Raw genomic sequence first — 25,258 nt, forward strand, 5'->3', positions numbered from 1 at the left:
AGTGGGCTGGGCAGGATGAAAGTGAGCTGGCCTGGGTTAAACTGGGCTGGGTTGTATCAAACTGTGCTGGCCTGGATTAAACTGGGCTTGCCTAGGGTAAAACTGGGCTGTACTGGGGTAAAACTGTGCTGTACTGGGTTAAAGTGGGGTGGGCTTTATCAAATTGGGCTGGACTGGGTTAAACTGGGCTGGAGTGTATTAAATGTGGCTGGACTGGGTTAAACTGGGCTGGACTGGGTTACACTGGGCTGGGATGGATTGAACTGATCTGGAGTGGATTAAACTAGGCTGGACAGGGTTAAACTGTGCTAGAGTGAACTGAACTGGGCTGGGCTGGATGAAACAGGGCTGGTCTGGGTTAAACTGGAGTGGATTGCAGTATACTGAGCTGGTGTGTATTAAATATGGCTGGCCTGGGTTAAACTGGGCTGGGCTGTAACAAAGTGGGCTGGACTGGGTTAAACTTGGCTGGAGTGGGTTAAACTGGGGTGGGCTGTATCAAACTGGGCTGGCCTGGTTTAAACTGGGGTGGGCTGTATCAATCTGGGCTGGACAGGGTTAAACTGGGCTGGAGTGGATTATACTGAGCTGGAGTGTATTAAATATGGTTGGACTGGGTTAAACTGGGCTGGGGTGTATCAGACTGGGCTGGACTGGGTTAAACTGGGCTGGACTGAACTGATCTGGCCTGGATTAAAGTGGGGTGGACATCGTTTAACTGTGCTAGAGTGAACTGAACTGGGCTGGGCTTATCAAACTGAGCTGGACTAGGTTAAACTGGGCTGTGTTAAAGTGTGGTGGACTGGATTATACTGAGCTGGTGTGTATTAAGTATGGTTGGACTGGGTTAAACTGGGCTGGGCTGTATCAGGCTTTGTTGGACTGGGTTAAAGTGGGCTGGGCTGGATTGAAGTGAGATGGACTGGATTAAACTGGTCTGTAAGTTAAACTAGGCTGGACTGGATTATACTGAGCTGGAGTGTATTAAAAATGGCTGGACTGAGTTAAACGGGGTTGGGCTGTATCAAACTGAGCTGGCCTGTGTTAAACGGGGCAGGCCTGGTTTAAATTGGGCTGGAGGGTATTAAATATGTCTGGACTGGGTTAAACTGGGCTGGCCTGTGTTAAACTGTGTTGAGCTGTATCAAACTGGGCTGGCCTGGGTTAAGCTGGGCTGGGCTGGATCAGACTGGGCTGGACAGGGTTAAACTGTGCTAGAGTGAACTGAACTGGGCTGGGCTGGATTAAAGTGAGCTGGACTGGGTTCAAGTGGACCGGGCTGGATCAAACTGAGGTGGACTGTGTTTAAACTGAGCTGTAGTGGGTTAAACTGGGCTGGAGTGGGTTAAACTGTGCTAGAATGAACTGAAGTGGGCTGGGCTGGATGAAACTGAGCTGGACTGGGTTAAACTGAGCTGGGCTGTATCAAACTGGGCTGGCCCGGTTTAAACTGGTCTGGACTGGGTTAAACTGGGGTTGACTGGATTATACTGAGGTGGTCTGTATTGAATATGGCTGGATTGGGTTAAACTTGGCTGGGCTGTATCAGACTGGGCTTGACTGGGTTAAACTGGGCTGGATTGAACTGAGATGGACTGGATTAAAGTGGGCTGGACTGGTTTTAACTGGGCTGGACTGGATTATACAGAGCTGGAGTGTATTAAATATGGCTGGACTAGGTTAAACTGAGCTGGAGGGGGATTAACTGCGTTGTCCTTGATTAAACTGATCTGGACTGGACTACAGAGGGCTGGTGTGGAGTAAAGTTCTCTGGACTGCATTAAACTTGACTGGACTGAGTTAAACTGGTCTTGACTGTATTAAACTTAGCTGGACTTGCTTATACGGGGCTGGAGAGGACTAAAATGTGCTGAACTGAGTTAAACTGGGCTGGGCTGAATTAAAGTGGGCTTGCCTGGATTAAAGTGAGCTTGACTGGATTAAACTGGGCTAGACTGGACTAAACTGTCCTGGGCTAAATTAAACTGAGCTGGAGTTCTCTGATCTGCAGATCTGCAGTTCTCCACACCTGAGCACTGCCTACAGAAAACAATAACGAGGGATGTTGTAATTTCATGAAAATTATAAGTCACCCAGTTGCTGATTCAGTCTGCAAAATATAGCTCACCTTGCTCAAGTCAGCTCTAGGACACAGGTGCCACTTAGGTCCTTGTTGTGGACCTCCAAATTAAAAATACACAGGAAGTCATAATCCCACCAGGAGAATAAGGCATAACTTCTTTCTGACACAACAAGTTTAGCCACCTGGTACCTTCAACTCTGCACAACCCTCCTACATCAGCCTCTCATACGTGGCTAACCATCTCGCCATTTCCAAGAACAACTTGGCATTAGTCACCACAGTGCCAAGCAAAAGTTAATTCTGCCTCTGTGTCTCAGGCCAGATTCACACCGACACTTAGGTTAACATGCATACACAGACTGACATTCAGACAATCTCAACACAGACCCTCACACCCTCTGGCTCAGACATTAAAACTCCAGATATACTATCATACCCACCCCCAAGTAGACTCTCTGGCCCTGACACACTAATTACAAGCTTATTCCCAGAGCTCTTCTGCCCATTCACACAGATTATCAAGAGAGAGAGCTACACTGTGATTATAAAAACTCACTACACATGTTCCAGAGTTCAAGAATTCCAGGTGAGGGATATCTTACCAACCCCAAGGACCCGAGGAAGACCATCAGCAAACAGCTCCGACAATCATCATGGCAGTGCGAGGTGGCAGGCTCAACCTTAGTGGGCGTCCCCGCGCAGGCAACCTTCACCTGCCTGGGATGAGCTTCTGCCTCCCTCACACAGCATGAGGCTCGGGCTTTCATTCTCACAAAAACGTACGCTCCTTGCTACGCAGGGGGCCAGCCCACGTCGCAAGAAGCGGCCAACCGTATCTAGGAAGGTCTCCCAGGGTCAGGACTTCTCCAGGTAGTTCTAAAGCACAACTCTCTGGCTAGGAACCAAAGCTGGACCTCGCCTGAAGCAGCCACAGCACAACTCTCTGCAAGGAGCCAAAGGCAACAAACACTACTTTCCCACCATTGCCTGGTTCACCAAGGACCATTAACTATTGCCCCTGACTTAAGCCCCACAAATGGCACCTTTTCCCCCTGGCATTTAACTCCCACGCGCTACCTATGCTGAAACTGACCATTCCCCTCCCAGGCACCTCCCAAGTGTCTTCTCAGACATTCTGGCTCAAATACTACATAGGAATGCTACGTCTCAAACCCTTCCTGCCATTCTGACATTGTCCCCCATCCCCTCGCCTCGCAAAAGAGTCCCTCTACTTAGCGTGTGTAGTGCCATGCGTCTCAAGGCAGCCTCCATTCTCAGAACTCCCACAGCAGACACCAGCTATGTTTCAGCCACTGCCAAGTTCCTTTTCATCATCCGCCAGAAACAAAGAAAAAAATGGTAACATGCTGCGCAGGCCGTCATCTCCACCACCCCAGCCATCGATGCCAGCCTCTTCTGTAAGTCTACTTTGCCTTCTTAATATTACATTCACCTTCTACTAATGCATTGCAAAATACGATGCTGGGCTTTTCCTCCCCTCCAGGACCTAGGAGTACAATAGAGAGAATCGACCATGGTGCTTGCAAAAAGTGACGGACCCCCAAAACCACTATTATTACCTCTCTGCCTCACCTCTAACACTCATCTGACTTCAGAGATAGAAGGGAGGACCTGCAATAACAAACATAAGTACTGAACCCTTTGCCATGTTATTCTCAGCTCTGAGCCACCACTCACGCAGACAAGCCTTCTACCTTCTCACAGCTCTCCTCGGCTGGGAGTTTCACCACTCTCGAGTTACTTGTGGCACCTAAAAACATAATTGAAACAGGCACACATTGAGAAAAAAATAGAAGCTGCAGCCGACCCTGAAATAAGTTACTACTTGGGTGTTTCAAGCATAGCTCACCTTGACTGAGTCCTCTGAATGTTAGTTTTCAGCTAGACAGCGAGAGTGAGTTTGAGCCTTATCCAAGTAGTTGGAACCAGAAATTCTATGATACAATCAGTAAGATTTATGTGGATGTATGAGCCAGTCAGTGTCAGACTGAGCCTAAGTGAGTGTGAGGCAAAATCTGAGCCAGAGAGTGTCCATGCAGTTTAAATGCAAGTATGAGTGTGAACCTGTCTGTGTGAGAGGGAACCTGTATGGTCTAGGGAGTCTTGAATGTGAATTAAACCACAGAAAGAAAGCCAAAAATGAAAGCTGGGGAGCAGCCAATGAACCAGAGGCAGGTAAAATAAGACCTAGCTGTGGATTGTCAGGGTGTTTTTATCCCAGCTGGGGGTTTGCCCCACCCCTAACCCAGGTCACTGAGGGAAGGGTTGTGGGGGACACCCTCACTCTATAACACAGTCAAGCTGTAGCTGCCCTACCCACATAAGCTCATGCTGCAAAGTAACCCCCTGCCTTCCCCTCAGCCCCATGCTACACTTCATACCCCTTCCTGCCCTCCTGACCTTGTCTCTCATCCTCCAGTCCCAAGCAGCAATCCTTCTACTTAACTTCCATAGTGCCATGGGTCTCAAGCTGCCCTAGATGCACAGAACACCCACATCAAAGTCTTGGGATCTTGCCACAGCTGCCAAGTTCCTCTGTATAACCTGCAACAAACAAAGGAACCAAGAGGAACACCATGTGCTGGCCATCATCATCATCACCACCCCACCCACCAATACTGGCCCAGTCTGTAACAGCCCTCTTCCTCCTTCAAAGCTCCTCAACATTATGTTTTCCTGTTCCAATCCCATAGTAGAGTCCAGCACTGAGCCTCTCCTTCTCTCCAGGTCCTAGGAGTGCAATAGAGACAAATGACCACAGTGCTTGGAAAAAGTGACCGACCTCGCAATCTTTCTCCTTATCTCCCTGACTCACCTCAAGCACTCATCTGACTCCAGTGGTAGGAGGCAGCCCCTGCAACACCAAACACAAATACTGAACCCCTTTGCCATGCTCTTCTCAACTCTAAACCACCAAACCCACACACACAACCCCCTTACCTTCTCACGGCCCTCCTCAGTTGTCAGCTTCACCTCTCTGGAGTTACCTGCAGCACCTACAAAAGAAATGGAAACAAGGACACACAAAGAGATACAGAAGCTGCACCCTTGCCTCAGCAACTGTCATTTCTCTCTCCTGTCGTTTCACTACTCATCCACTAAACTTCAAAGGTTTTCCATCCCTTTATTCTAACATGTACACCCCTTGGAAAACACTAACAAGAAAGAAAAAATACAGTTTTATGAAAATAACAAGGCCATGAAATAAGTTGTTACTTGGGTGTTCTAAGCATGGCTCACCTTGGCTAAATAACCTGAATGTCTTTTTTTCACTTAAAACGTGAAAGCAAGTCTGAGCCAGGGAGTCTGTGTTAGCCTCAATGTATGATTTGTGTGGATGTGTGAGTCAGTGAATGCTAGGTTGAGCCTAAGTCTGAGCTGGAGTGTCTGTGCAGTTTAAATACATGAGACTGAACCAGCCTGTGTGGAAAGAAACCCATGTGAGTCTGAGCCCCAGAATCTGAGACACAAAAACCCTATGTGCTCTGAAACCAAATATAGTTCAAAATCTAACTGAATAAAAGCGAAGCTGTGTAGTCTGTGAAATTTGAATGCAAATCTAAAGCAAAAAAAGAAAGCCAAAAAGTTAAAGCCAGAAAGCAACCAAGAAACCAAACCCAGATAAAAAAGACCCAGCTGTACCTTGTCAGGCTGTTTTTATCCTAGCTGGTGATTTGCCCCACCCCTGGGCCAGGGAATTGAGGGAGGGGTTGTGGGTAGGGCCTGGGGTATATAAGGCAGAGCTTCGAAACAAAGGAGCTTCTTTAAACTTTGGCTCTTTCCAAGGTAAGGTCTCTGGGGTGTTTTGTGTTTTTAATGTTTTGTTTTGTTTTTGTAATTTTTAAAAATTTTTTTTCTTTAGGTCTAAGTTTTAAGCTGCCAGAATGTTTATGTGTCCATGTGCCACTGAAGTCTTTTGTGCTGTGATTTTCTTTGAGGTGTTATTGTTATTGCTGGTACTAAGCTAAGTGTTTTTCTTTTGTTGCTTTCAGCCACAGAAGTAATGGCAGAAGTTGTTTTTGGTTTATGTTCTTGTTAATGGGATTTTGTTTCTGTTCTTTTTTGTATATAGTGGTCATGGCTGTGGTTACTGAACAAACATACAGGTTATGTGGTTAAGAGCTTTTGTAAGAGTGCTTTTGGGTCTGTGGTATTACAAAATCTAAGTTGGATGCTTAGGTTTACAGAAGACCAAAAGGGAATATTATTATTGTTTTGGGATGAGGCTGTTAAAGCAATGGTGGTATTTGGCAGAGAAAGGTCTAAGAATGTTTTTTAGTTAGCTCATTTGTTATGTTAAAAGTCTAAAGTATAGGAGACGCTGGTTCTTTACACTCTGCATGTAGTTAAGATTTCAGAGTATTTCTTTTTAATTGTTTGCCTTTAAAATGTTATATGCCTACTTTTTTGTTTGGGTTTTTTTCCTATTGCAGATGAGAGAAATGAATTGGGTGGATGCTTTTAACACCCAGGTGTCTAGTATGAGACACCTGAGCAATAAGTATTATTTGAGACTTAAGTCACTATAAAAACAAAGCAGGAAGACTACTTTTTGGCAGAAGAGGGGTGGGGAACAGCCTCAGAAGAGCAGGAATAGGTCTGAAATGTGCCATAAAGATGACAAAACCAAAATGGGCTGTTTTATAGCACCATCTCACAGTGGGCAAAGTAATACAGCTTGACTGTTTCAATGAGTGCATTTGATTGTGATCTGTGTTGGCGCTTCCACATCACTGCTAAAACTAAAGGTGGTAAGCCTGTTGTTTGGACTCGTTCTTTCTATTCAGACTGATTACATTGGTTATTTAAAAGTGGGGTAAGTATTTGTTTTCAGTACTTGTAATAGTTCAGGAAAGAACATACTTTGTTTCAGACACCTCAGCAATAGTCTTCTGGGGCACTGCTCCAGTTTCCTTTTCCAGTTGTGAAAAGGTGAGGGTTTATTTTGGAGCGTGTTGTCTCAGTGTTTAGAAGAACACAGCAAAGGGGTTCAGTTTTGGGTTTGGTATTGCAGGTCTTGCCCTGGACCTTTGGAGTCAGATGAGAGCTTGTGGTGAGTCACGGAAGTAAGGAGAAGGATTGTAGGCTGGGTCAGTTTTGCAAGAACCATGGTCATTGGATTTTTTTGCTCTTCTAGGGCATGGAGAGCAGGAGACGCTTGGAATCAGACTGTGGAATGGCTTTGGGACAGGCAAGCGCAGTGTTGAGGAGCTTTGGAGGAGGCCGAGGTTTGGTAAGGAACAGGCCGGGCGGGATGGCTGGGGTGGTGGAGATGAGGGCCACCACAGGCTGTTCCCTGTTTTTGGTTTGTTTCTGCAGATGATGAAGAGGAACTTGTCAGCGTCTGCAGCATGGCTGGCGTCTGCCGTGGGAGTTCTGAGCAGTGAGGTTGCTTCGAGACGCATGGAACTATGCAAGCTAAGTAGAGGGACCGCTTTAGGAGGCAAGGGGGTGGGAGACAGCGTCAGAATGGCAGGAAGGTGTTTGAGATGTATCATTCCAATGTAGTGTTTGATCCAGAATGTCTGAGAAGACGCTTGGAGGTGGCTGGGAGGGGAATGGTCAGTTTTAGTGAAGGTAGTGCCTGGGAGTTAAATACCAGGATGAAAAGGTGCCATTTGTGGGGCTTAAGTCTGGGGTGTCGTGTCAGGGACAGTAGGTAAGGGTCCTTGGTGAAGCAGGCAAGGATGGGAAAGTAGTGTTTGTTGCCTTTGGCTCCTCGCAGAGAGTTGTGCTGTGGCTGCTTCAGGCGAGGTCCAGCTTTGGTTCCTAGCCCGAGAGTTGTGCTTTAGGAGTGCCTGGAGAAGTCCTGACCCTGGGAGACCTCTCCTAGATACGGTTGGCCGCTTCTTGCGACGTGGGCTGGCCCCCTGCGTAGCAACGAGCGTGCGTTTTTGTGAGTATGAAAGCCCGAGCCTCATGCTGTGTGAGGGAGGCAGAAGCTCATGCCAGCCAGGTGAAGGTTGCCTGCGCGGGGACGCCCGCTAAGGTTGGGCCTGCCACCTCGCACTGCCATGACGATTGTCGGAGCTGGTTTGCTGATGGTCTTCCTCGGGTCCTTGGGGTTGGTAAGATAAGGAACCATGAGAAGCATGCTTTGCTATCTCTATAGTTTTTTTTTGTCTTAATAAGCTAGCTGTAGTTTTCTGCTTGTCTCTGGTTTTCTGTCACGTAGATTTCTTGAACTGTGGAACGTATGTGGTGGGGTTTTATAATCACAGTGCAGCTCTCTCCTCTTGATGAGCTGTGTGAATGGAGAGGAGAGGTCTGAGAATAAGCTTGTAATTAATGACGCAGGCCCAGAGAGCCTGCTTGGGAGTGGGTGGGATAGTCTACGTAGAGTTAGTGTCTGAGGCAGAGGGTGTGAGGGTCTGGGTTGAGACTGTCTGAATCAGAGCCTGTGTATGCCTGTCAACCTAAGGGTCAGTGTGAGCTTGGGCTGAGACTTAGAGGCAGAATAAGCTTTTGCTTGGCATTGCTGTGAATAAGGCCTGGTTGCTCTTGCAGATGGTGAGATGGTTAGCCACGTGTGAGAGGCTGATGGAGGAGGGTTGAGCCGAGTGATGGAACCAGGTGAGTCAATCTGTGGTGTCAGAAGCAAATTCCAGTTTATTCTCCTGGTGGGATTATGACTTGCTGTGTGTTTTAAATTTGGAGGTGCGAAGCGAGCTGGGTGCCCCAGAGCTGTCCTGGACTCGGTGAGTTCTGCTTGGCAGAGTGAAGCAGCAATTGGTGGAGCGTCTTATGGGTTTTGTGAAATGAAAACCAGCTCTTCATGTTGTGTTCTGCAGGCGGTGCCCGGGCTCAAAGAGGAGAAGGGAAGGCGTGCAAAGTCCAGCGGAGGAGTAGCAGAGTGATGGGAGAGGGAGCGGGGACTTGGTGAGGGGAGGGTGTTACTTTGAACCTTCTCTCAGGGTTTATCTGTTTGCCTTGGTGTTTCAGGTGCTGCAGACAACTCAGGCGAGGTAAAGGTGCCAATGTTGGAGGGCTGTGAGGTGGTAAGGGGTTTGCGTGTGTGTGCGGTAGCTTAGAATCGAGAAGAACATGTTCAGTGCTTTTAGTATTTGTGTTTGGTATTGCAGGTCTTGCCCTGGATCTTTGGAGTAGGACGAGTGCTTGAGTTGAGTGAGGGAGGTAAGAAGAAGGATTGTGGGGTCTGTCACTTTTGCAAGAACCGTGGTCATTGTCTTCTGTTGCACTCCTAGAGCACGGAGGGCAGGAGAGACCCCAGGTCACTCTGTGGAACGGCTTTGGGACAGGCAAGCGCAGCGTTGAGGAGCTTTGGAGGAGGCCGAGGTTTGGTAAGGAACAGGCCGGGCGGGATGGCTGGGGTGGTGGAGATGAGGGCCACCACAGGCTGTTCCCTGTTTTTGGTTTGTTTCTGCAGATGATGAAGAGGAACTTGTCAACGTCTGCAGCATGGCTGGCGTCTGCCGTGGGAGTTCTGAGCAGTGAGGTTGCTTCGAGACGCATGGAACTATGCAAGCTAAGTAGAGGGACCGCTTTAGGAGGCAAGGGGGTGGGAGACAGCGTCAGAATGGCAGGAAGGTGTTTGAGATGTATCATTCCAATGTAGTGTTTGATCCAGAATGTCTGAGAAGACGCTTGGAGGTGGCTGGGAGGGGAATGGTCAGTTTTAGTGAAGGTAGTGCCTGGGAGTTAAATACCAGGATGAAAAGGTGCCATTTGTGGGGCTTAAGTCTGGGGTGTCGTGTCAGGGACAGTAGGTAAGGGTCCTTGGTGAAGCAGGCAAGGATGGGAAAGTAGTGTTTGTTGCCTTTGGCTCCTCGCAGAGAGTTGTGCTGTGGCTGCTTCAGGCGAGGTCCAGCTTTGGTTCCTAGCCCGAGAGTTGTGCTTTAGAAGTGCCTGGAGAAGTCCTGACCCTGGGAGACCTTCCTAGATACGGTTGGCCGCTTCTTGCGACGTGGGCTGGCCCCCTGCGTAGCAACGAGCGTGCGTTTTTGTGAGTATGAAAGCCCGAGCCTCATGCTGTGTGAGGGAGGCAGAAGCTCATGCCAGCCAGGTGAAGGTTGCCTGCGCGGGGACGCCCGCTAAGGTTGGGCCTGCCACCTCGCACTGCCATGACGATTGTCGGAGCTGGTTTGCTGATGGTCTTCCTCGGGTCCTTGGGGTTGGTAAGATAAGGAACCATGAGAAGCATGCTTTGCTATCTCTATAGTTTTTTTTTGTCTTAATAAGCTAGCTGTGAGTTTTCTGCTTGTCTCTGGTTTTCTGTCACGTAGATTTCTTGAACTGTGGAACGTATGTGGTGGGGTTTTATAATCACAGTGCAGCTCTCTCCTCTTGATGAGCTGTGTGAATGGAGAGGAGAGGTCTGAGAATAAGCTTGTAATTAATGACGCAGGCCCAGAGAGCCTGCTTGGGAGTGGGTGGGATAGTCTACGTAGAGTTAGTGTCTGAGGCAGAGGGTGTGAGGGTCTGGGTTGAGACTGTCTGAATCAGAGCCTGTGTATGCCTGTCAACCTAAGGGTCAGTGTGAGCTTGGGCTGAGACTTAGAGGCAGAATAAGCTTTTGCTTGGCATTGCTGTGAATAAGGCCTGGTTGCTCTTGCAGATGGTGAGATGGTTAGCCACGTGTGAGAGGCTGATGGAGGAGGGTTGAGCCGAGTGATGGAACCAGGTGAGTCAATCTGTGGTGTCAGAAGCAAATTCCAGTTTATTCTCCTGGTGGGATTATGACTTGCTGTGTGTTTTAAATTTGGAGGTGCGAAGCGAGCTGGGTGCCCCAGAGCTGTCCTGGACTCGGTGAGTTCTGCTTGGCAGAGTGAAGCAGCAATTGGTGGAGCGTCTTATGGGTTTTGTGAAATGAAAACCAGCTCTTCATGTTGTGTTCTGCAGGCGGTGCCCGGGCTCAAAGAGGAGAAGGGAAGGCGTGCAAAGTCCAGCGGAGGAGTAGCAGAGTGATGGGAGAGGGAGCGGGGACTTGGTGAGGGGAGGGTGTTACTTTGAACCTTCTCTCAGGGTTTATCTGTTTGCCTTGGTGTTTCAGGTGCTGCAGACAACTCAGGCGAGGTAAAGGTGCCAATGTTGGAGGGCTGTGAGGTGGTAAGGGGTTTGCGTGTGTGTGCGGTAGCTTAGAATCGAGAAGAACATGTTCAGTGCTTTTAGTATTTGTGTTTGGTATTGCAGGTCTTGCCCTGGATCTTTGGAGTAGGACGAGTGCTTGAGTTGAGTGAGGGAGGTAAGAAGAAGGATTGTGGGGTCTGTCACTTTTGCAAGAACCGTGGTCATTGTCTTCTGTTGCACTCCTAGAGCACGGAGGGCAGGAGAGACCCCAGGTCACTCTGTGGAACGGCTTTGGGACAGGCAAGCGCAGCGTTGAGGAGCTTTGGAGGAGGCCGAGGTTTGGTAAGGAACAGGCCGGGCGGGATGGCTGGGGTGGTGGAGATGAGGGCCACCACAGGCTGTTCCCTGTTTTTGGTTTGTTTCTGCAGATGATGAAGAGGAACTTGTCAACGTCTGCAGCATGGCTGGCGTCTGCCGTGGGAGTTCTGAGCAGTGAGGTTGCTTCGAGACGCATGGAACTATGCAAGCTAAGTAGAGGGACCGCTTTAGGAGGCAAGGGGGTGGGAGACAGCGTCAGAATGGCAGGAAGGTGTTTGAGATGTATCATTCCAATGTAGTGTTTGATCCAGAATGTCTGAGAAGACGCTTGGAGGTGGCTGGGAGGGGAATGGTCAGTTTTAGTGAAGGTAGTGCCTGGGAGTTAAATACCAGGATGAAAAGGTGCCATTTGTGGGGCTTAAGTCTGGGGTGTCGTGTCAGGGACAGTAGGTAAGGGTCCTTGGTGAAGCAGGCAAGGATGGGAAAGTAGTGTTTGTTGCCTTTGGCTCCTCGCAGAGAGTTGTGCTGTGGCTGCTTCAGGCGAGGTCCAGCTTTGGTTCCTAGCCCGAGAGTTGTGCTTTAGAAGTGCCTGGAGAAGTCCTGACCCTGGGAGACCTTCCTAGATACGGTTGGCCGCTTCTTGCGACGTGGGCTGGCCCCCTGCGTAGCAACGAGCGTGCGTTTTTGTGAGTATGAAAGCCCGAGCCTCATGCTGTGTGAGGGAGGCAGAAGCTCATGCCAGCCAGGTGAAGGTTGCCTGCGCGGGGACGCCCGCTAAGGTTGGGCCTGCCACCTCGCACTGCCATGACGATTGTCGGAGCTGGTTTGCTGATGGTCTTCCTCGGGTCCTTGGGGTTGGTAAGATAAGGAACCATGAGAAGCATGCTTTGCTATCTCTATAGTTTTTTTTTGTCTTAATAAGCTAGCTGTGAGTTTTCTGCTTGTCTCTGGTTTTCTGTCACGTAGATTTCTTGAACTGTGGAACGTATGTGGTGGGGTTTTATAATCACAGTGCAGCTCTCTCCTCTTGATGAGCTGTGTGAATGGAGAGGAGAGGTCTGAGAATAAGCTTGTAATTAATGACGCAGGCCCAGAGAGCCTGCTTGGGAGTGGGTGGGATAGTCTACGTAGAGTTAGTGTCTGAGGCAGAGGGTGTGAGGGTCTGGGTTGAGACTGTCTGAATCAGAGCCTGTGTATGCCTGTCAACCTAAGGGTCAGTGTGAGCTTGGGCTGAGACTTAGAGGCAGAATAAGCTTTTGCTTGGCATTGCTGTGAATAAGGCCTGGTTGCTCTTGCAGATGGTGAGATGGTTAGCCACGTGTGAGAGGCTGATGGAGGAGGGTTGAGCCGAGTGATGGAACCAGGTGAGTCAATCTGTGGTGTCAGAAGCAAATTCCAGTTTATTCTCCTGGTGGGATTATGACTTGCTGTGTGTTTTAAATTTGGAGGTGCGAAGCGAGCTGGGTGCCCCAGAGCTGTCCTGGACTCGGTGAGTTCTGCTTGGCAGAGTGAAGCAGCAATTGGTGGAGCGTCTTATGGGTTTTGTGAAATGAAAACCAGCTCTTCATGTTGTGTTCTGCAGGCGGTGCCCGGGCTCAAAGAGGAGAAGGGAAGGCGTGCAAAGTCCAGCGGAGGAGTAGCAGAGTGATGGGAGAGGGAGCGGGGACTTGGTGAGGGGAGGGTGTTACTTTGAACCTTCTCTCAGGGTTTATCTGTTTGCCTTGGTGTTTCAGGTGCTGCAGACAACTCAGGCGAGGTAAAGGTGCCAATGTTGGAGGGCTGTGAGGTGGTAAGGGGTTTGCGTGTGTGTGCGGTAGCTTAGAATCGAGAAGAACATGTTCAGTGCTTTTAGTATTTGTGTTTGGTATTGCAGGTCTTGCCCTGGATCTTTGGAGTAGGACGAGTGCTTGAGTTGAGTGAGGGAGGTAAGAAGAAGGATTGTGGGGTCTGTCACTTTTGCAAGAACCGTGGTCATTGTCTTCTGTTGCACTCCTAGAGCACGGAGGGCAGGAGAGACCCCAGGTCACTCTGTGGAACGGCTTTGGGACAGGCAAGCGCAGCGTTGAGGAGCTTTGGAGGAGGCCGAGGTTTGGTAAGGAACAGGCCGGGCGGGATGGCTGGGGTGGTGGAGATGAGGGCCACCACAGGCTGTTCCCTGTTTTTGGTTTGTTTCTGCAGATGATGAAGAGGAACTTGTCAACGTCTGCAGCATGGCTGGCGTCTGCCGTGGGAGTTCTGAGCAGTGAGGTTGCTTCGAGACGCATGGAACTATGCAAGCTAAGTAGAGGGACCGCTTTAGGAGGCAAGGGGGTGGGAGACAGCGTCAGAATGGCAGGAAGGTGTTTGAGATGTATCATTCCAATGTAGTGTTTGATCCAGAATGTCTGAGAAGACGCTTGGAGGTGGCTGGGAGGGGAATGGTCAGTTTTAGTGAAGGTAGTGCCTGGGAGTTAAATACCAGGATGAAAAGGTGCCATTTGTGGGGCTTAAGTCTGGGGTGTCGTGTCAGGGACAGTAGGTAAGGGTCCTTGGTGAAGCAGGCAAGGATGGGAAAGTAGTGTTTGTTGCCTTTGGCTCCTCGCAGAGAGTTGTGCTGTGGCTGCTTCAGGCGAGGTCCAGCTTTGGTTCCTAGCCCGAGAGTTGTGCTTTAGAAGTGCCTGGAGAAGTCCTGACCCTGGGAGACCTTCCTAGATACGGTTGGCCGCTTCTTGCGACGTGGGCTGGCCCCCTGCGTAGCAACGAGCGTGCGTTTTTGTGAGTATGAAAGCCCGAGCCTCATGCTGTGTGAGGGAGGCAGAAGCTCATGCCAGCCAGGTGAAGGTTGCCTGCGCGGGGACGCCCGCTAAGGTTGGGCCTGCCACCTCGCACTGCCATGACGATTGTCGGAGCTGGTTTGCTGATGGTCTTCCTCGGGTCCTTGGGGTTGGTAAGATAAGGAACCATGAGAAGCATGCTTTGCTATCTCTATAGTTTTTTTTTGTCTTAATAAGCTAGCTGTGAGTTTTCTGCTTGTCTCTGGTTTTCTGTCACGTAGATTTCTTGAACTGTGGAACGTATGTGGTGGGGTTTTATAATCACAGTGCAGCTCTCTCCTCTTGATGAGCTGTGTGAATGGAGAGGAGAGGTCTGAGAATAAGCTTGTAATTAATGACGCAGGCCCAGAGAGCCTGCTTGGGAGTGGGTGGGATAGTCTACGTAGAGTTAGTGTCTGAGGCAGAGGGTGTGAGGGTCTGGGTTGAGACTGTCTGAATCAGAGCCTGTGTATGCCTGTCAACCTAAGGGTCAGTGTGAGCTTGGGCTGAGACTTAGAGGCAGAATAAGCTTTTGCTTGGCATTGCTGTGAATAAGGCCTGGTTGCTCTTGCAGATGGTGAGATGGTTAGCCACGTGTGAGAGGCTGATGGAGGAGGGTTGAGCCGAGTGATGGAACCAGGTGAGTCAATCTGTGGTGTCAGAAGCAAATTCCAGTTTATTCTCCTGGTGGGATTATGACTTGCTGTGTGTTTTAAATTTGGAGGTGCGAAGCGAGCTGGGTGCCCCAGAGCTGTCCTGGACTCGGTGAGTTCTGCTTGGCAGAGTGAAGCAGCAATTGGTGGAGCGTCTTATGGGTTTTGTGAAATGAAAACCAGCTCTTCATGTTGTGTTCTGCAGGCGGTGCCCGGGCTCAAAGAGGAGAAGGGAAGGCGTGCAAAGTCCAGCGGAGGAGTAGCAGAGTGATGGGAGAGGGAGCGGGGACTTGGTGAGGGGAGGGTGTTACTTTGAACCTTCTCTCAGGGTTTATCTGTTTGCCTTGGTGTTTCAGGTGCTGCAGACAACTCAGGCGAGGTAAAGGTGCCAATGTTGGAGGGCTGTGAGGTGGTAAGGGGTTTGCGTGTGTGTGCGGTAGCTTAGAATCGAGAAGAACATGTTCAGTGCTTTTAGTATTTGTGTTTGGTATTGCAGGTCTTGCCCTGGATCTTTGGAGTAGGACGAGTGCTTGAGTTGAGTGAGGGAGGTAAGAAGAAGGATTGTGGGGTCTGTCACTTTTGCAAGAACCGTGGTCATTGTCTTCTGTTGCACTCCTAGAGCACGGAGGGCAGGAGAGACCCCAGGTCACTCTGTGGAACGGCTTTGGGACAGGCAAGCGCAGCGTTGAGGAGCTTTGGAGGAGGCCGAGGTTTGGTAAGGAACAGGCCGGGCGGGATGGCTGGGGTGGTGGAGATGAGGGCCACCACAGGCTGTTCCCTGTTTTTGGTTTGTTTCTGCAGATGATGAAGAGGAACTTGTCAACGTCTGCAGCATGGCTGGCGTCTGCCGTGGGAGTTCTGAGCAGTGAGGTTGCTTCGAGACGCATGGAACTATGCAAGCTAAGTAGAGGGACCGCTTTAGGAGGCAAGGGGGTGGGAGACAGCGTCAGAATGGCAGGAAGGTGTTTGAGATGTATCATTCCAATGTAGTGTTTGATCCAGAATGTCTGAGAAGACGCTTGGAGGTGGCTGGGAGGGGAATGGTCAGTTTTAGTGAAGGTAGTGCCTGGGAGTTAAATACCAGGATGAAAAGGTGCCATTTGTGGGGCTTAAGTCTGGGGTGTCGTGTCAGGGACAGTAGGTAAGGGTCCTTGGTGAAGCAGGCAAGGATGGGAAAGTAGTGTTTGTTGCCTTTGGCTCCTCGCAGAGAGTTGTGCTGTGGCTGCTTCAGGCGAGGTCCAGCTTTGGTTCCTAGCCCGAGAGTTGTGCTTTAGAAGTGCCTGGAGAAGTCCTGACCCTGGGAGACCTTCCTAGATACGGTTGGCCGCTTCTTGCGACGTGGGCTGGCCCCCTGCGTAGCAACGAGCGTGCGTTTTTGTGAGAATGAAAGCCCGAGCCTCATGCTATGTGAGGGAGGCAGAAGCTCATGCCAGCCAGGTGAAGGTTGCCTGCGCGGGGACGCCCGCTAAGGTTGGGCCTGCCACCTCGCACTGCCATGACGATTGTCGGAGCTGGTTTGCTGATGGTCTTCCTCGGGTCCTTGGGGTTGGTAAGATAAGGAACCATGAGAAGCATGCTTTGCTATCTCTATAGTTTTTTTTTGTCTTAATAAGCTAGCTGTGAGTTTTCTGCTTGTCTCTGGTTTTCTGTCACGTAGATTTCTTGAACTGTGGAACGTATGTGGTGGGGTTTTATAATCACAGTGCAGCTCTCTCCTCTTGATGAGCTGTGTGAATGGAGAGGAGAGGTCTGAGAATAAGCTTGTAATTAATGACGCAGGCCCAGAGAGCCTGCTTGGGAGTGGGTGGGATAGTCTACGTAGAGTTAGTGTCTGAGGCAGAGGGTGTGAGGGTCTGGGTTGAGACTGTCTGAATCAGAGCCTGTGTATGCCTGTCAACCTAAGGGTCAGTGTGAGCTTGGGCTGAGACTTAGAGGCAGAATAAGCTTTTGCTTGGCATTGCTGTGAATAAGGCCTGGTTGCTCTTGCAGATGGTGAGATGGTTAGCCACGTGTGAGAGGCTGATGGAGGAGGGTTGAGCCGAGTGATGGAACCAGGTGAGTCAATCTGTGGTGTCAGAAGCAAATTCCAGTTTATTCTCCTGGTGGGATTATGACTTGCTGTGTGTTTTAAATTTGGAGGTGCGAAGCGAGCTGGGTGCCCCAGAGCTGTCCTGGACTCGGTGAGTTCTGCTTGGCAGAGTGAAGCAGCAATTGGTGGAGCGTCTTATGGGTTTTGTGAAATGAAAACCAGCTCTTCATGTTGTGTTCTGCAGGCGGTGCCCGGGCTCAAAGAGGAGAAGGGAAGGCGTGCAAAGTCCAGCGGAGGAGTAGCAGAGTGATGGGAGAGGGAGCGGGGACTTGGTGAGGGGAGGGTGTTACTTTGAACCTTCTCTCAGGGTTTATCTGTTTGCCTTGGTGTTTCAGGTGCTGCAGACAACTCAGGCGAGGTAAAGGTGCCAATGTTGGAGGGCTGTGAGGTGGTAAGGGGTTTGCGTGTGTGTGCGGTAGCTTAGAATCGAGAAGAACATGTTCAGTGCTTTTAGTATTTGTGTTTGGTATTGCAGGTCTTGCCCTGGATCTTTGGAGTAGGACGAGTGCTTGAGTTGAGTGAGGGAGGTAAGAAGAAGGATTGTGGGGTCTGTCACTTTTGCAAGAACCGTGGTCATTGTCTTCTGTTGCACTCCTAGAGCACGGAGGGCAGGAGAGACCCCAGGTCACTCTGTGGAACGGCTTTGGGACAGGCAAGCGCAGCGTTGAGGAGCTTTGGAGGAGGCCGAGGTTTGGTAAGGAACAGGCCGGGCGGGATGGCTGGGGTGGTGGAGATGAGGGCCACCACAGGCTGTTCCCTGTTTTTGGTTTGTTTCTGCAGATGATGAAGAGGAACTTGTCAACGTCTGCAGCATGGCTGGCGTCTGCCGTGGGAGTTCTGAGCAGTGAGGTTGCTTCGAGACGCATGGAACTATGCAAGCTAAGTAGAGGGACCGCTTTAGGAGGCAAGGGGGTGGGAGACAGCGTCAGAATGGCAGGAAGGTGTTTGAGATGTATCATTCCAATGTAGTGTTTGATCCAGAATGTCTGAGAAGACGCTTGGAGGTGGCTGGGAGGGGAATGGTCAGTTTTAGTGAAGGTAGTGCCTGGGAGTTAAATACCAGGATGAAAAGGTGCCATTTGTGGGGCTTAAGTCTGGGGTGTCGTGTCAGGGACAGTAGGTAAGGGTCCTTGGTGAAGCAGGCAAGGATGGGAAAGTAGTGTTTGTTGCCTTTGGCTCCTCGCAGAGAGTTGTGCTGTGGCTGCTTCAGGCGAGGTCCAGCTTTGGTTCCTAGCCCGAGAGTTGTGCTTTAGAAGTGCCTGGAGAAGTCCTGACCCTGGGAGACCTTCCTAGATACGGTTGGCCGCTTCTTGCGACGTGGGCTGGCCCCCTGCGTAGCAACGAGCGTGCGTTTTTGTGAGTATGAAAGCCCGAGCCTCATGCTGTGTGAGGGAGGCAGAAGCTCATGCCAGCCAGGTGAAGGTTGCCTGCGCGGGGACGCCCGCTAAGGTTGGGCCTGCCACCTCGCACTGCCATGACGATTGTCGGAGCTGGTTTGCTGATGGTCTTCCTCGGGTCCTTGGGGTTGGTAAGATAAGGAACCATGAGAAGCATGCTTTGCTATCTCTATAGTTTTTTTTTGTCTTAATAAGCTAGCTGTGAGTTTTCTGCTTGTCTCTGGTTTTCTGTCACGTAGATTTCTTGAACTGTGGAACGTATGTGGTGGGGTTTTATAATCACAGTGCAGCTCTCTCCTCTTGATGAGCTGTGTGAATGGAGAGGAGAGGTCTGAGAATAAGCTTGTAATTAATGACGCAGGCCCAGAGAGCCTGCTTGGGAGTGGGTGGGATAGTCTACGTAGAGTTAGTGTCTGAGGCAGAGGGTGTGAGGGTCTGGGTTGAGACTGTCTGAATCAGAGCCTGTGTATGCCTGTCAACCTAAGGGTCAGTGTGAGCTTGGGCTGAGACTTAGAGGCAGAATAAGCTTTTGCTTGGCATTGCTGTGAATAAGGCCTGGTTGCTCTTGCAGATGGTGAGATGGTTAGCCACGTGTGAGAGGCTGATGGAGGAGGGTTGAGCCGAGTGATGGAACCAGGTGAGTCAATCTGTGGTGTCAGAAGCAAATTCCAGTTTATTCTCCTGGTGGGATTATGACTTGCTGTGTGTTTTAAATTTGGAGGTGCGAAGCGAGCTGGGTGCCCCAGAGCTGTCCTGGACTCGGTGAGTTCTGCTTGGCAGAGTGAAGCAGCAATTGGTGGAGCGTCTTATGGGTTTTGTGAAATGAAAACCAGCTCTTCATGTTGTGTTCTGCAGGCGGTGCCCGGGCTCAAAGAGGAGAAGGGAAGGCGTGCAAAGTCCAGCGGAGGAGTAGCAGAGTGATGGGAGAGGGAGCGGGGACTTGGTGAGGGGAGGGTGTTACTTTGAACCTTCTCTCAGGGTTTATCTGTTTGCCTTGGTGTTTCAGGTGCTGCAGACAACTCAGGCGAGGTAAAGGTGCCAATGTTGGAGGGCTGTGAGGTGGTAAGGGGTTTGCGTGTGTGTGCGGTAGCTTAGAATCGAGAAGAACATGTTCAGTGCTTTTAGTATTTGTGTTTGGTATTGCAGGTCTTGCCCTGGATCTTTGGAGTAGGACGAGTGCTTGAGTTGAGTGAGGGAGGTAAGAAGAAGGATTGTGGGGTCTGTCACTTTTGCAAGAACCGTGGTCATTGTCTTCTGTTGCACTCCTAGAGCACGGAGGGCAGGAGAGACCCCAGGTCACTCTGTGGAACGGCTTTGGGACAGGCAAGCGCAGCGTTGAGGAGCTTTGGAGGAGGCCGAGGTTTGGTAAGGAACAGGCCGGGCGGGATGGCTGGGGTGGTGGAGATGAGGGCCACCACAGGCTGTTCCCTGTTTTTGGTTTGTTTCTGCAGATGATGAAGAGGAACTTGTCAACGTCTGCAGCATGGCTGGCGTCTGCCGTGGGAGTTCTGAGCAGTGAGGTTGCTTCGAGACGCATGGAACTATGCAAGCTAAGTAGAGGGACCGCTTTAGGAGGCAAGGGGGTGGGAGACAGCGTCAGAATGGCAGGAAGGTGTTTGAGATGTATCATTCCAATGTAGTGTTTGATCCAGAATGTCTGAGAAGACGCTTGGAGGTGGCTGGGAGGGGAATGGTCAGTTTTAGTGAAGGTAGTGCCTGGGAGTTAAATACCAGGATGAAAAGGTGCCATTTGTGGGGCTTAAGTCTGGGGTGTCGTGTCAGGGACAGTAGGTAAGGGTCCTTGGTGAAGCAGGCAAGGATGGGAAAGTAGTGTTTGTTGCCTTTGGCTCCTCGCAGAGAGTTGTGCTGTGGCTGCTTCAGGCGAGGTCCAGCTTTGGTTCCTAGCCCGAGAGTTGTGCTTTAGAAGTGCCTGGAGAAGTCCTGACCCTGGGAGACCTTCCTAGATACGGTTGGCCGCTTCTTGCGACGTGGGCTGGCCCCCTGCGTAGCAACGAGCGTGCGTTTTTGTGAGAATGAAAGCCCGAGCCTCATGCTATGTGAGGGAGGCAGAAGCTCATGCCAGCCAGGTGAAGGTTGCCTGCGCGGGGACGCCCGCTAAGGTTGGGCCTGCCACCTCGCACTGCCATGACGATTGTCGGAGCTGGTTTGCTGATGGTCTTCCTCGGGTCCTTGGGGTTGGTAAGATAAGGAACCATGAGAAGCATGCTTTGCTATCTCTATAGTTTTTTTTTGTCTTAATAAGCTAGCTGTGAGTTTTCTGCTTGTCTCTGGTTTTCTGTCACGTAGATTTCTTGAACTGTGGAACGTATGTGGTGGGGTTTTATAATCACAGTGCAGCTCTCTCCTCTTGATGAGCTGTGTGAATGGAGAGGAGAGGTCTGAGAATAAGCTTGTAATTAATGACGCAGGCCCAGAGAGCCTGCTTGGGAGTGGGTGGGATAGTCTACGTAGAGTTAGTGTCTGAGGCAGAGGGTGTGAGGGTCTGGGTTGAGACTGTCTGAATCAGAGCCTGTGTATGCCTGTCAACCTAAGGGTCAGTGTGAGCTTGGGCTGAGACTTAGAGGCAGAATAAGCTTTTGCTTGGCATTGCTGTGAATAAGGCCTGGTTGCTCTTGCAGATGGTGAGATGGTTAGCCACGTGTGAGAGGCTGATGGAGGAGGGTTGAGCCGAGTGATGGAACCAGGTGAGTCAATCTGTGGTGTCAGAAGCAAATTCCAGTTTATTCTCCTGGTGGGATTATGACTTGCTGTGTGTTTTAAATTTGGAGGTGCGAAGCGAGCTGGGTGCCCCAGAGCTGTCCTGGACTCGGTGAGTTCTGCTTGGCAGAGTGAAGCAGCAATTGGTGGAGCGTCTTATGGGTTTTGTGAAATGAAAACCAGCTCTTCATGTTGTGTTCTGCAGGCGGTGCCCGGGCTCAAAGAGGAGAAGGGAAGGCGTGCAAAGTCCAGCGGAGGAGTAGCAGAGTGATGGGAGAGGGAGCGGGGACTTGGTGAGGGGAGGGTGTTACTTTGAACCTTCTCTCAGGGTTTATCTGTTTGCCTTGGTGTTTCAGGTGCTGCAGACAACTCAGGCGAGGTAAAGGTGCCAATGTTGGAGGGCTGTGAGGTGGTAAGGGGTTTGCGTGTGTGTGCGGTAGCTTAGAATCGAGAAGAACATGTTCAGTGCTTTTAGTATTTGTGTTTGGTATTGCAGGTCTTGCCCTGGATCTTTGGAGTAGGACGAGTGCTTGAGTTGAGTGAGGGAGGTAAGAAGAAGGATTGTGGGGTCTGTCACTTTTGCAAGAACCGTGGTCATTGTCTTCTGTTGCACTCCTAGAGCACGGAGGGCAGGAGAGACCCCAGGTCACTCTGTGGAACGGCTTTGGGACAGGCAAGCGCAGCGTTGAGGAGCTTTGGAGGAGGCCGAGGTTTGGTAAGGAACAGGCCGGGCGGGATGGCTGGGGTGGTGGAGATGAGGGCCACCACAGGCTGTTCCCTGTTTTTGGTTTGTTTCTGCAGATGATGAAGAGGAACTTGTCAACGTCTGCAGCATGGCTGGCGTCTGCCGTGGGAGTTCTGAGCAGTGAGGTTGCTTCGAGACGCATGGAACTATGCAAGCTAAGTAGAGGGACCGCTTTAGGAGGCAAGGGGGTGGGAGACAGCGTCAGAATGGCAGGAAGGTGTTTGAGATGTATCATTCCAATGTAGTGTTTGATCCAGAATGTCTGAGAAGACGCTTGGAGGTGGCTGGGAGGGGAATGGTCAGTTTTAGTGAAGGTAGTGCCTGGGAGTTAAATACCAGGATGAAAAGGTGCCATTTGTGGGGCTTAAGTCTGGGGTGTCGTGTCAGGGACAGTAGGTAAGGGTCCTTGGTGAAGCAGGCAAGGATGGGAAAGTAGTGTTTGTTGCCTTTGGCTCCTCGCAGAGAGTTGTGCTGTGGCTGCTTCAGGCGAGGTCCAGCTTTGGTTCCTAGCCCGAGAGTTGTGCTTTAGAAGTGCCTGGAGAAGTCCTGACCCTGGGAGACCTTCCTAGATACGGTTGGCCGCTTCTTGCGACGTGGGCTGGCCCCCTGCGTAGCAACGAGCGTGCGTTTTTGTGAGTATGAAAGCCCGAGCCTCATGCTGTGTGAGGGAGGCAGAAGCTCATGCCAGCCAGGTGAAGGTTGCCTGCGCGGGGACGCCCGCTAAGGTTGGGCCTGCCACCTCGCACTGCCATGACGATTGTCGGAGCTGGTTTGCTGATGGTCTTCCTCGGGTCCTTGGGGTTGGTAAGATAAGGAACCATGAGAAGCATGCTTTGCTATCTCTATAGTTTTTTTTGTCTTAATAAGCTAGCTGTGAGTTTTCTGCTTGTCTCTGGTTTTCTGTCACGTAGATTTCTTGAACTGTGGAACGTATGTGGTGGGGTTTTATAATCACAGTGCAGCTCTCTCCTCTTGATGAGCTGTGTGAATGGAGAGGAGAGGTCTGAGAATAAGCTTGTAATTAATGACGCAGGCCCAGAGAGCCTGCTTGGGAGTGGGTGGGATAGTCTACGTAGAGTTAGTGTCTGAGGCAGAGGGTGTGAGGGTCTGGGTTGAGACTGTCTGAATCAGAGCCTGTGTATGCCTGTCAACCTAAGGGTCAGTGTGAGCTTGGGCTGAGACTTAGAGGCAGAATAAGCTTTTGCTTGGCATTGCTGTGAATAAGGCCTGGTTGCTCTTGCAGATGGTGAGATGGTTAGCCACGTGTGAGAGGCTGATGGAGGAGGGTTGAGCCGAGTGATGGAACCAGGTGAGTCAATCTGTGGTGTCAGAAGCAAATTCCAGTTTATTCTCCTGGTGGGATTATGACTTGCTGTGTGTTTTAAATTTGGAGGTGCGAAGCGAGCTGGGTGCCCCAGAGCTGTCCTGGACTCGGTGAGTTCTGCTTGGCAGAGTGAAGCAGCAATTGGTGGAGCGTCTTATGGGTTTTGTGAAATGAAAACCAGCTCTTCATGTTGTGTTCTGCAGGCGGTGCCCGGGCTCAAAGAGGAGAAGGGAAGGCGTGCAAAGTCCAGCGGAGGAGTAGCAGAGTGATGGGAGAGGGAGCGGGGACTTGGTGAGGGGAGGGTGTTACTTTGAACCTTCTCTCAGGGTTTATCTGTTTGCCTTGGTGTTTCAGGTGCTGCAGACAACTCAGGCGAGGTAAAGGTGCCAATGTTGGAGGGCTGTGAGGTGGTAAGGGGTTTGCGTGTGTGTGCGGTAGCTTAGAATCGAGAAGAACATGTTCAGTGCTTTTAGTATTTGTGTTTGGTATTGCAGGTCTTGCCCTGGATCTTTGGAGTAGGACGAGTGCTTGAGTTGAGTGAGGGAGGTAAGAAGAAGGATTGTGGGGTCTGTCACTTTTGCAAGAACCGTGGTCATTGTCTTCTGTTGCACTCCTAGAGCACGGAGGGCAGGAGAGACCCCAGGTCACTCTGTGGAACGGCTTTGGGACAGGCAAGCGCAGCGTTGAGGAGCTTTGGAGGAGGCCGAGGTTTGGTAAGGAACAGGCCGGGCGGGATGGCTGGGGTGGTGGAGATGAGGGCCACCACAGGCTGTTCCCTGTTTTTGGTTTGTTTCTGCAGATGATGAAGAGGAACTTGTCAACGTCTGCAGCATGGCTGGCGTCTGCCGTGGGAGTTCTGAGCAGTGAGGTTGCTTCGAGACGCATGGAACTATGCAAGCTAAGTAGAGGGACCGCTTTAGGAGGCAAGGGGGTGGGAGACAGCGTCAGAATGGCAGGAAGGTGTTTGAGATGTATCATTCCAATGTAGTGTTTGATCCAGAATGTCTGAGAAGACGCTTGGAGGTGGCTGGGAGGGGAATGGTCAGTTTTAGTGAAGGTAGTGCCTGGGAGTTAAATACCAGGATGAAAAGGTGCCATTTGTGGGGCTTAAGTCTGGGGTGTCGTGTCAGGGACAGTAGGTAAGGGTCCTTGGTGAAGCAGGCAAGGATGGGAAAGTAGTGTTTGTTGCCTTTGGCTCCTCGCAGAGAGTTGTGCTGTGGCTGCTTCAGGCGAGGTCCAGCTTTGGTTCCTAGCCCGAGAGTTGTGCTTTAGAAGTGCCTGGAGAAGTCCTGACCCTGGGAGACCTTCCTAGATACGGTTGGCCGCTTCTTGCGACGTGGGCTGGCCCCCTGCGTAGCAACGAGCGTGCGTTTTTGTGAGTATGAAAGCCCGAGCCTCATGCTGTGTGAGGGAGGCAGAAGCTCATGCCAGCCAGGTGAAGGTTGCCTGCGCGGGGACGCCCGCTAAGGTTGGGCCTGCCACCTCGCACTGCCATGACGATTGTCGGAGCTGGTTTGCTGATGGTCTTCCTCGGGTCCTTGGGGTTGGTAAGATAAGGAACCATGAGAAGCATGCTTTGCTATCTCTATAGTTTTTTTTTGTCTTAATAAGCTAGCTGTGAGTTTTCTGCTTGTCTCTGGTTTTCTGTCACGTAGATTTCTTGAACTGTGGAACGTATGTGGTGGGGTTTTATAATCACAGTGCAGCTCTCTCCTCTTGATGAGCTGTGTGAATGGAGAGGAGAGGTCTGAGAATAAGCTTGTAATTAATGACGCAGGCCCAGAGAGCCTGCTTGGGAGTGGGTGGGATAGTCTACGTAGAGTTAGTGTCTGAGGCAGAGGGTGTGAGGGTCTGGGTTGAGACTGTCTGAATCAGAGCCTGTGTATGCCTGTCAACCTAAGGGTCAGTGTGAGCTTGGGCTGAGACTTAGAGGCAGAATAAGCTTTTGCTTGGCATTGCTGTGAATAAGGCCTGGTTGCTCTTGCAGATGGTGAGATGGTTAGCCACGTGTGAGAGGCTGATGGAGGAGGGTTGAGCCGAGTGATGGAACCAGGTGAGTCAATCTGTGGTGTCAGAAGCAAATTCCAGTTT

Source organism: Pezoporus flaviventris, unplaced genomic scaffold, assembly GCF_033815535.1.
Source record: "Pezoporus flaviventris isolate CSIRO_AGI_PZ_B2104156 unplaced genomic scaffold, CSIRO_AGI_Pfla_v1 ptg000142l, whole genome shotgun sequence".
Lineage (NCBI taxonomy): Eukaryota > Metazoa > Chordata > Aves > Psittaciformes > Psittacidae > Pezoporus > Pezoporus flaviventris.